Consider the following 11,547-nt stretch of genomic DNA (forward strand, 5'->3'; position numbering starts at 1 on the left):
CACTCACCAAACACCTCATCACCTAAGCTGCATGGACCTGGGAAGTGCACAAACGCAAGGCCAACGGAGTCGTGCCTCTGAGGACTACCTGAGTGCCTGAACATGAGCGGCTTAGACCTGGGAGGTGCATGCAGCCCAGGGCCGGCATCAGACGGTTCCCAGCAGAGCAACCTAGAACCTGAGCAGTGTTGGCAGGGAGGGCACACGTGCCATGAGCAGGGGAAGGCCCAGTGTGGCTGAGGCACTGCGAGCACTTGCCAGTGCTATTTGTTTGCAGCGTCCATCCCTCCCCACAGCACGACTGATCAAGTGAGCCTAAAAAAAGTGTCCACCACCACCCACTTTGTGTCAGGGCAGAAGTCAGACACTGAAGAGACCAGCAGCAGAAGAAGCTAAAACAGAGGGAACCGACTTGAAAGTGACAGGTACAATAGACTAAAACCCTCTGGTTAGTACCAACTACAGAGGAAGGGGCCTATAGATCTTGAGAAATATAAGCCAGACCAAGGAACTATCTAAAAATGAACTGACCCCACAATGCCCACAACAACACCAAAGAAAGTCCTAGATATATTTTTACTATTTTTACGATCATTCTTTTTTCTAATATTTTTTAATTTTTAAGTCCTCTATTTCCCCTTAAATTTTCACTTTCATAACCAACTACTACTATCCAAAACAAAAAAGACCCTATCTTTTAAAAGCAAACTTCATATATATATATTTTATAATTTTTGTGACTTTTTTTTTCCTTTCTTTTTTTTCTTCTTTTCTTTAATATTGTATTTTTGAAATTCCAAACTCTACTCTAGATTTTTAATCTTTGCTTTCTGGTATTTGTTATCAATTTTGTACCTTTAAGAACCCAATCTTCAGTACCCATTTTTACTTGGGAGCAAGATTACTGGCTTGACTGCTCTCTCCCCCTTTGGACTCTCCTCTTTTTCCACCAGGTCGCCTCTGTCTCCTCCCTCCCCCTTCTCTTCTCTATCCAACTCTGTGAATCTCTGTGTGTTCCAGACGGTGGAGAACACTCAGGGAACTGATTACTGGCTGGATCTGTCTCTCTCCTTTTGATTTCCGCCCTTTTATCCTCCTGGCCACCTCTGTCTCCTTCCTCCCTCTTCTCTTCTCTGTATAACTCCGTGAATATCTCTGAGCGGTCCAGACTGTGGAGCACACATAAGGAAGTGATTACTGGCTAGCTTGCTCTCTCCTCTTTTGATTCCACCTCATCTCATTCGGGTCACCTCTATCTCCCTCCTCCCTCTTCTCTTCTCCATGTAACTCTGTGAACCTCTCTGGGTGTCCCTTGCTGTGGAGAAACTTTTCATCTTTAACCTAGATGTTTTCTCACAGGTGCTGTATAAAAGGAGAAGTCTTGAGACTACTGTAAAAATAAGACTGAAAACCAGAAGCAGGAGGCTTAAGTCCAAATCCTGAGAACATCAGAGAACTCCTGACTCCAGGGAACATTAATCGATAGGAGATCATCAAACGCCTCCATACCTACACTGAAACCAAGCACCACCCAAGGGCCAACAAGTTCCAGAGCAAGACATACCATGCAAATTCTCCAGCAACACAAAAACACAGCCCTGAGCTCAATATACAGGCTGCCCAAAGTTACTCCAAAGCCACTGTCATCTCATAACTCATTACTGGACACTTCATTGCACTCCAGAGAGAAGAAATCCAGCTCCACCCACCAGAACGCCGACACAAGCTTCCCTAACCAAGAAACCTTGACAAGCCACCTGTACAACCCCACCCACAGCGCCCACAGCAAGGAAACTCCACAATAAAGAGAACTCCACAAAGGGCCACAATACAGAAAGGCCACCCCAAACTCAGCAATATAAACAAGATGAAGAGACAGAGGAATACCCAGCAGGTAAAGGAACAGCATAAATCACCACCAAACCAAACAAAAGAGGAAGAGATAGGGAATCTACTGATAAAGAATTCCAAATAATGATAGTGAAAATGATCCAAAATCTTGAAATCAAAATGGAATCACAGATAAATAGCCTGGAGACAAGGATTGAGAAGATGCAAGAAAGGTTTAACAAGGACCTAGAAGAAATAAGAAAGAGTCAACATATAATGAATAATGCAATAAATGAGATCAAAAGCACTCTGGAGGCCACAAATAGTAGAATAACTGAGGCAGAAGATAGGATTAGTGCAGTAGAAGATAGAGTGGTAGAAATAAATGAATCAGAGAGGAAAAGAGAAACATTAATTAAAAGAAATGACGGCAAGCTCAGAGACCTCCAGGACAGTGTTAAACGTCCCAACATTCGAATCATAGGAGTCCCAGAAGAAGAAGACAAAAAGAAAGACCATGAGAAAATCCTTGAGGAGGTAATAGTTGAAAACTTGCCTAAAATGGGGAAGGAAATAATCACCCAAGTCCAAGAAACCCAGAGAGTCCCAAACAAGATAAACCCAAGGCGAAACACCACAAGACACATATTAATCAAATTAACAAAGATCAAACACAAAGAACTAATATTAAAAGCAGCAAGGGAAAAACAACAAATAACACACAAGGGGATTCCCATAAGGATAACAGCTGATCTTTCAATAGAAACTCTTCAGGCGAGGAGGGAATGGCAAGACATACTTAAAGTGATGAAAGAAAATAACCTACAGCCCAGATTACTGTACCCAGCAAGGATCTCATTCAAATATGAAGGAGAAATCAAAAGCTTTACAGACAAGCAAAAGCTGAGAGAATTCAGCACCACCAAACCAGCTCTCCAACAAATGCTACAGGATCTTCTCTAGACAGGAAACACAAAAAGGGTGTATAAACTCGAACCCATAACAATAAAGTAAATGGCAACGGGATCATACTTATCAATAATTACCTTAAACGTAAATGGGTTGAGTGCCCCAACCAAAAGACAAAGACTGGCTGAATGGATACAAAAACAAGACCCTGTTATATGTTGTCTACAATAGACCCACCTCAAAACAAGGGACACATACAGACTGAAAGTGAAGGGCTGGAAAAAGATATACCACGCAAATAGAGACCAAAAGAAAGCAGGAGGAGCAATACTCATATCCGATAAAATAGACTTTAAAACAAAGGCTGTGAAAAGAGACAAAGAAGGCACTATATAATGATCAAAGGATCAATCCAAGAAGAAGATATAATAATTATAAATATATATGCACCCAACATAGGAGCACCGCAATATGTAAGACAAATGCTAACAAGTATGAAAGGGGAAATTAACAATAACACAATAATAGTGGGAGACTTTCATACCCCACTCACACCTATGGATAGATCAACTAAACAGAAAATTAATAAGGAAAGACAAACTTTAAATGATACAATAGACCAGTTAGGCCTAATTGATGTCTATAGGACACTTCACCACAAAGCAATAAATTTCACCTTTTTCTCAAGTGCACACGGAATCTTCTCCAGGATAGATCACATCCTGGGCCATAAATCTAGCCTTCGTAAACTCAAAAAAATTGAAATCATTTCAAGCATATTTTATGACCACAATACAGTAAGATTAGATCTCAATTTCAGGAGAAAAACTATTAAAACTTCCAACATATGGAGGTTGAACAACACGCTGCTGAATAACCAACAAATCACAGAAGAAGTCAAAAAATAAATCAAAATATGCATAGAAATGAATGAAAATGAAAAGGAGGTGGGAGGGGGGTTCATGTTTGGGAACGCATGTAAGAATTAAAGATTTCAAAATTTGAAAATAAATAAATAAATAAATAAAAAGGAAAAAAAAAAGAAAACACAACAACGCAAAACCTATGGGACAATGTAAAAGCAGTGCTAAGGGGAAAGTTCATAGCAATACAGGCATACCTCAAGAAACAAGAAAAAAGTCAAATAAATAACCTAACCCTACACCTAAAGCAACTAGGAAAGGAAGAAATGAAGAACCCCAGGGTTAGCAGAAAGAAAGAAATCTTATAAATTAGGGCAGAAATAAATGCAAAAGGAACAAAAGAGACCATAGCAAAAATCAACAAAGCCAAAAGCTGGTCCTTTGAAAGGATAAATAAAATTGACAAACCATTAGCCAGACTCATCAAGAAACAAAGGGAGAAAAATCAAATCAATAAAATTAGAAATGAAAATGGAGAGATCACAACAGACAACACAGAAATACAAAGGATCATAAGAGACTACTATCAGTAATTATAGGCCAATAAAATGGACAACGTGGAAGAAATGGACAAATTCTTAGAAAAGTACAACTTTCCAAAACTGAACCTGGAAGAAATAGAAAATCCTAACAGACCCATCACAAGCACGGAAATTGAAACTGTAATCAGAAATCTTCCAGCAAACAAAAGCCCAGGTCCAAGCGGCTTCACAGCTGAATTCTACCAAAAATTTCGAGAAGAGCTAACACCTATCCTACTCAAACTCTTCCAGAAAATTGTAGAGGAAGGTAAACTTCCAAACTGATCCTATGAGGCCACCATCACCGTAATACCAAAACCTGACAAAGATACCACACACATAAAAAAGAAAGAAAACTACAGGCCAATATCACTGATAAACATAGACGCAAAAATCTTCAACAAAATTCTAGCAATCAGAATCCAACAACACATTAAAAAGATCATACATCATGACCAAGCGGGCTTTATCCCAGGGAGGCAAGGATTCTTCAATATCCGCAAATCAGTTAATGTAATACACCACATTACCAAATTGAGAAATAAAAGCCATATGATTATCTCAATAGATGCGGAGAAGCCTTTGACAAAATTCAACATCCATTTATGATAAAAGCTCTCCAGAAAGCAGGAATAGAAGGAACATACTTCAACATAATAAAAGCTATATATGACAAACCCACAGCAAACATTATCCTCAATGGTGAAAAATTGAAAGCATTTCCCCTAAAGTCAGGAACAAGACAAGGGTGTCCACTCTCACCACTACTATTCAACATAGTCTTGGAAGTTTTGGCCACAGCAATCAGAGCAGAAAAAGAAACAAAAGGGATCCAAATTGGAAAAGAAGAAGTAAAATTCTCACTGTTTGCAGATGACATGATCCTCTACATCAGTTCAGTTCAGTCGCTCAGCCGTGTCTGACTCTTTGCGACCCCATGAATCGCAGCACGCCAGGCCTCCCTGTCCTTCACCAGCTCCCGGAGTTCACTCAGACTCGCGTCCATCAAGTCAGTGATGCCATCCAGCCATCTCATCCTCTGTCGTCCCCTTCTCCTCCTGCCCACAATCCCTCCCAGAATCAGAGTCTTTTCCAATGAGTCAACTCTTCGCATGAGGTGGCCAAAGTACTGGAGTTTCAGCTTTAGCATCATTCCTTCCAAAGAAATCCCAGGGCTGATCTCCTTCAGAATGGACTGGTTGGATCTCCTTGCAGTCCAAGGGACTCTCAAGAGTCTTCTCCAACACCACAGTTCAAAAGCATCAATTCTTCGGCGCTCAGCCTTCTTCACAGTCCAACTCTGACATCCATACATGGCTACTGGAAAAACCATAGCCTTGACTGGACAGACCTTAGTTGGCAAAGTAATGTCTCTGCTTTTGAATATGCTGTCTAGGTTGGTCATAACTTTTCTGAAGACTCCACCAGAAAATTACCAGAGCTAATCAATGCATAGAGTAAAGTTGCAGGATATAAAGTCAGCACACAGAAATCCCTTGCATTCCTATACACTAATAATGAGAAAATAGAAAGAGAAATTAAGGAAACAATTCCATTCACCATTGCAATGAAAAGAATAAAATACTTAGGAATATATCTAACTAAAAGAAACTAAAGACCTATATATAGAAAACGTTAAAACACTGGTGAAAGAAATCAAAAAGGACACTAATAGATGGAGAGATATACCATGTTCATGGATCGGAAGAATCAATATAGTGAAGATGAGTATACTACCCAAAGCAATCTATAGATTCAACGCAATCCCTATCAAGCTACCAGCGCTATTTTTCACAGAGCTAGAACAAACAATTTGAAGATTTGTATGGAAATACAAAAAACCTCGAATAGCCAAAGCAATCTTGAGAAAGAATGGAACTGGAGGAATCAACCTGCCTGACTTCAGGCTCTACTACAAAGCCACAGTCATCAAGACAGTATGGTCCTGGCACATAGACAGAAATATAGATCAATGGAACAAAATAGAAAGCCCAGAGATAAATCCACGCACCTATGGACACCTTATCTTTGACAAAGGAGGAAAGAATATACAATGGATTACAGACAATCTCTTTAACAAGTGGTGCTGGGCAAACTGGTCAACCACTTGTAAAAGAATGAAACTAGAACACTTTTTAACACCATGCACAAAAACAAACTCAAAATGGATTAAAGATCTAAACGTAAGACCAGAAACTATAAATCTCCTAGAGGAGAACATAGGCAAAACACTCTCTGACATAAATCACAGCAGGATCCTCTATGACCCACCTCCCAAAGTATTGGAAATAAAAGCAAAATAAACAAATGGGACCTAATTAAGATTAAAAGCTTCTGCACAACAAAGGAAACTATAAGCAAGGTGAAAAGACAGCCTTCAGAATGGGAGAAAATAATAGCAAATGAAGCAACTGACAAACAACTAATCTCAAAAATATACAAGCAACTCCTGCAGCTCAATTTCAGAAAAATAAACGACCCAATCAAAAAATGGGCCAAAGAACTAAACAGACATTTCTCCAAAGAAGACATACAGACGGCTAACAAACACATGGAGAGATGCTCAACATCACTCATTATCAGAGAAATGCAAATCAAAACCACAACGAGGTACCATTTCACGCCAGTCAGAATGGCTGCAATCCAAAAGTCTACAGGCAATAAATGCTGGAGAGGGTGTGGAGAAAAGGGAACCCTCTTACATTGTTGGTGGGAGTGCAAACTAGTACAGCCACTATGGAGAACAGTGTGGAGATTCCTTAAAAAACTGGAAATAGAACTGCCTTATGACCCAGCAATCCCACTGCTGGGCAAACACACTGAGGAAACCAGAATTGAAAGAGACACGTGCACCCCAGAAGTGTTCATCACAGCACTGTTTATAATATCTAGGACATGGAAGCAACCTAGATGTCCATCAGCAAACGAATGGATGAGAAAGCTGTGGTACATATACACAATGGAGTATTACTCAGCCATTATAAAGAATACATTTGAATCAGTTCTAATGAGGTGGATGAAACTGGAGCTGATTATACAGAGCGATGTAAGCCAGAAAGAAAACACCATACAGTATACTAATGTATCAGTTCTGTTCGGTTCAGTTCAGTCTCTCAGTCGTGTCCGACTCTTTGTAACCCCATGAATCGCAGCACCCCAAGCCTCCCTGTCTATCACCAACTCCTGGAGTTCACTCACATTCACGTCTATCTAGTCAGTGATGCCATCTAGCCATCTCATCCTCTGTAGTCCCCTTCTCCTCCTGCCCCCAATCCCTCCCAGCATCAAAGTTTTTTCCAATGGTGTGTGGTAAATCATGTGAATGTGGGCAGGGATATTGAACCCTGTTCCAGGGAAAGAATGGATACATAGGAACAAAACCCAAACCAGCCAAACTCCTTACTGACATTCCCACTCTTAGTAACCCCATGGACTGCAGCCTACCAGGCTCCTCCTTCCATGGGATTATCCAGGCAAGAGTGCTGGAGTGGGGTGCCAATGCCTTCTCCGATTATTGATATTTGGCTCCTATTTCTGGATCTCCACTTCTGTGAGATAACATACGTCTTTACTGCTGAGTTTCTGTGACTTACACAGTTTAGGGAAGGGTATCTTCACCAATGCAAGGAACACTCCCAAGGATTAGCTCCTATTCAGAAGTAGAGGAAGAAAACTGAACTGTTAACAGACCAGACAAAGGACAAGCTCTCAACCCTCCAGGCACTGACCATCCTTCCCAAATACATCACTATATATGGAATTTAGAAAGATGGTAACGATAATCCTGTATGTGAGACAGCAAAAGAGACATAGATGTATAGAACAGACTTTTAGACTCTGTGGGAGATGGAGAGGGTGGGATGATTTTGAAGAATGACATTGAAACATGTATAATATCATATAAGAAATGAATCACCAGTCTAGGTTCGATGCAGGATACAGGATGCTTGGGGCTGGTACACTGGGATGACCTCGATGGTATGGGGAGGGAGGAGGGAGAGGGGTTCAGGATGGGGAACATGTGTATACCTGTGGCAGATTCATGTTGTTGTATGGCAAAATCAATGCAATATCATAAAGTAATTAACCTCCAACTAAAATAAATAAATTTATATTAAAAATAAATAAAATAAAAAATTCACCACTAGATACATTTATAGAATACATCGATAAAGTATATTGCCATCAAAAAAAAAAAAGTAAAGAGGTGAAGACAAAACCAAGTCTCTATTGATCAATAGTTATTCTAAATGTAAATGGATTGAATTCACCACTCAAAAGACACAGAGTGGATAGAAGGAAGAAAAACAAGATCCAACTATATGCTACCTCCAAGATACTCTCCTCATTTCTAAAGACAATACCCAGGAATAAATTTAACCAGGAAAGTGAAAGACCTGTACGCTTAAAACCATGAGACATTGTTGAAAGAAATTGAAGACAAAAAGATATAGAAAGATATTCAGTGCTCATGGATCAGAAGAATTAACGTTCTTAAAATGTACATGTTACCTAAAGCAATCTATACATTCAAAGCAATCCCTATGAAAATCCCAATGGTATTTTTCAAAGAAACAGAACAAAAAAAATTCCAAACTTTTATGAAACTATAAAAGTCGCAAATAGTCAACGTAATTCTGAAATTCTGAGAGAAAAGAACAAAGTTGAGGGTATCATACACCCTGGTTTCAAATTATACTACCAAGTTACAATAATCAAAACACCACAGTATTGACAGAAAAACAGACACATAGATCAGTGGAAAATAATTGTGAACCTATATAAATCCACACATATGAAGACAATTGATTCATGACAAAAGAGCAAAGAACATGAAACAAAGAAAGGAGAGTCTCTTCAATAAACAGTGTTTGTGAAACTGGACAGCTACATGCAAAAGAATGAAGCTAGACCACTGCTTATCACTATGCACAAAAATTAACTCAAAATGGTAATCAAAGACTTTTTGAAACCATAAAACGTGTAAAAGAAAAAAATAGGCATTACATTTTTGTCATGGGTCTTACCTATATATTTTTGGATGTGTCTCCTGAGGAAGGCAAATTAAAGCAAATATAAACAAGTAGGACTACATCAAGCTAAAAAGCTTCTGCACAAGAAAGTAAATCATCAAAAAAATTAAAAGACAACCTACCAAATAGGAGAAAATATTTGCAAATCAAATAGCTAATAAAAAGTTAATATCCAAAATATATAAAGAATTCATACAATGTGATAGCAAAAAAAAAAAACAAAAAACAGCAACAATCTATGGTTTAGCACAGATGCTTACCTACTCAAGTGGCCATCATACAATATATGAAGTGGGTGATTAGAATGATGATGATGATTATATAAACAGCATTGGTTGAACACTTTATGACTTAAACACTCCTCTAAAAGGGTTTTATATCACTCGGTCATGTCTGACCCTTTGTAATCCCGTGGACTGTAGCCCACCAAGCCCCTCTGGCCATGGGATTCTCCAGGCAGGAATACTGGAGTGGGTTGTCATTTCCTACTCCAGAGGATCTTCTGGACCCAGGGATCGAACCTGGGTCTCTAGCATTGCAGGCAGATTCTTTACCATCTGAGTCACCAGGGAAGCCATTTTATATGTGTTGCCTACTAATGAAGTAGATGTTAATAATCTCATTTTCACAGATAAAGGAACTTAAGAAAGATACTGATTTTCAAGAGGCCACACAGTAAGTCTGGCCCTTGAACCTGCTTTTTTTTTCATCTACTACTAAATGGAATACTCCTTTAATAAAAGCAAAATGGCATCTGGACAAAGTAGTGGTGTCATTGATAAGAATGAAGTTAGGGAATCCTCATGGAAGGAGCTGGTTTTAGAAAAGGTAGAGGAACCAGAGATCAAATTGCCAACATCCGCTGGATCATCAAAAAAGCAAGAGAGTTCCAGAAAAACATCTATTTCTGCTTTATTGACTATGCCAAAGCCTTTGACTGTGTGGATCACAAGAAACTGTGGAAAATTCTGAAAGAGATGGGAATACCAGACCACCTGACTTGCCTCCTGAGAAACCTGTATGGAGATCAGGAAGTAACAGTTAGAACTGGACATGGAACAACAGACTGGTTCCAAATAGGAAAAGGAGTATGTCAAGGCTGTATATTGTCACCCTACCTATTTAACTTATATGCAGAGTACATCATGAGAAATGCTGGGCTGGAGGAAGCACATCCTGGAATCAAGATTGCAGGGAGAAATATCAATAACCTCAGATACACAGATGACACCATCCGTATGGCAGAAAGTGAAGAAGAACTAAAAAGCCTCTTGATGAAAGTGAAAGTGCAGAATGAAAACGTTGGCTTAAAGCTCAACATTCAGAAAACGAAGATCATGGCATCTGGTCCCATCACTTCATGGGAAATAGATGAGGAAACAGTGGAAACAGTGTCAGAATTTATTTTTTTGGGCTCGAAAATCACTGCAGATGGTGATTGCAGCCATGAAATTAAAAGACGCTTACTCCTTGGAAGGAAAGTTATGACCAACCTAGATACCATATTCAAAAACAGAGACATTACTTTGCCAACAAAGATCTGTCTAGACAAGGCTATGATTTTTCCAGTGGTCATATATGGATGTGAGAGTTGGGCTGTGAAGAAAGATGAGCACTGAAGAATTGATGCTTTTGAACTGTAGTGTTGGAGAAGACACTTGAGAGTCCCTTGGACTTCAAGGAGATCCAACCAGTCCATCCTAAAGGAGATCAGTCCTGGGTGTTCACTGGAAGGACTGATGCTAAAGCTGAAACCCCAATACTTTGGCCACCTCATTTGAAGAGTTGACTCACTGGAAAAGACTCTGATGCTGGGAAGGATTTGGGGCAGGAGGAGAAAGGGATGACAGAGGATGAGATGGCTGAATGACATCACCGACTCGATGGACATGATTTTGAGTAGACTCCGGGAGTTGGTGATGGACAGGGAGGCTTAGCGTGCTGTGATTCATGGGGCCGCAAAGAGTCAGACATGACTGAGCGACTGCATTGAACTGAACTGAATTAGCCTCCAATTAAAATAAATAAATTAATCAAAGAAACAACAACAAAAACTGTATACTTATCTATAGCTGAATAAAGATCAACACATGGACAAACTAATTACCAGCTTCCTAACTTCAAACATATTTTTATGCTCTGGTTTCCTCATTCTAAGCTAGGCCTAGTAATACTTTTCTCTTAGGTTAGTGTGAATATTAGACTTAGTATATACAAATTGCTTTGCCTAGTTCATAACACATAATAGGTACTCAAAAAAGTGGAATTGTAGTGAATAGTATGAATATTAGGTAAATTATTTAACAGTGTATGTTCCAGAGATTTTTGTCG

The sequence above is a fragment of the Capricornis sumatraensis genome, chromosome 13, assembly GCF_032405125.1.
Source record: "Capricornis sumatraensis isolate serow.1 chromosome 13, serow.2, whole genome shotgun sequence".
Classification (NCBI taxonomy): Eukaryota; Metazoa; Chordata; class Mammalia; order Artiodactyla; family Bovidae; genus Capricornis; species Capricornis sumatraensis.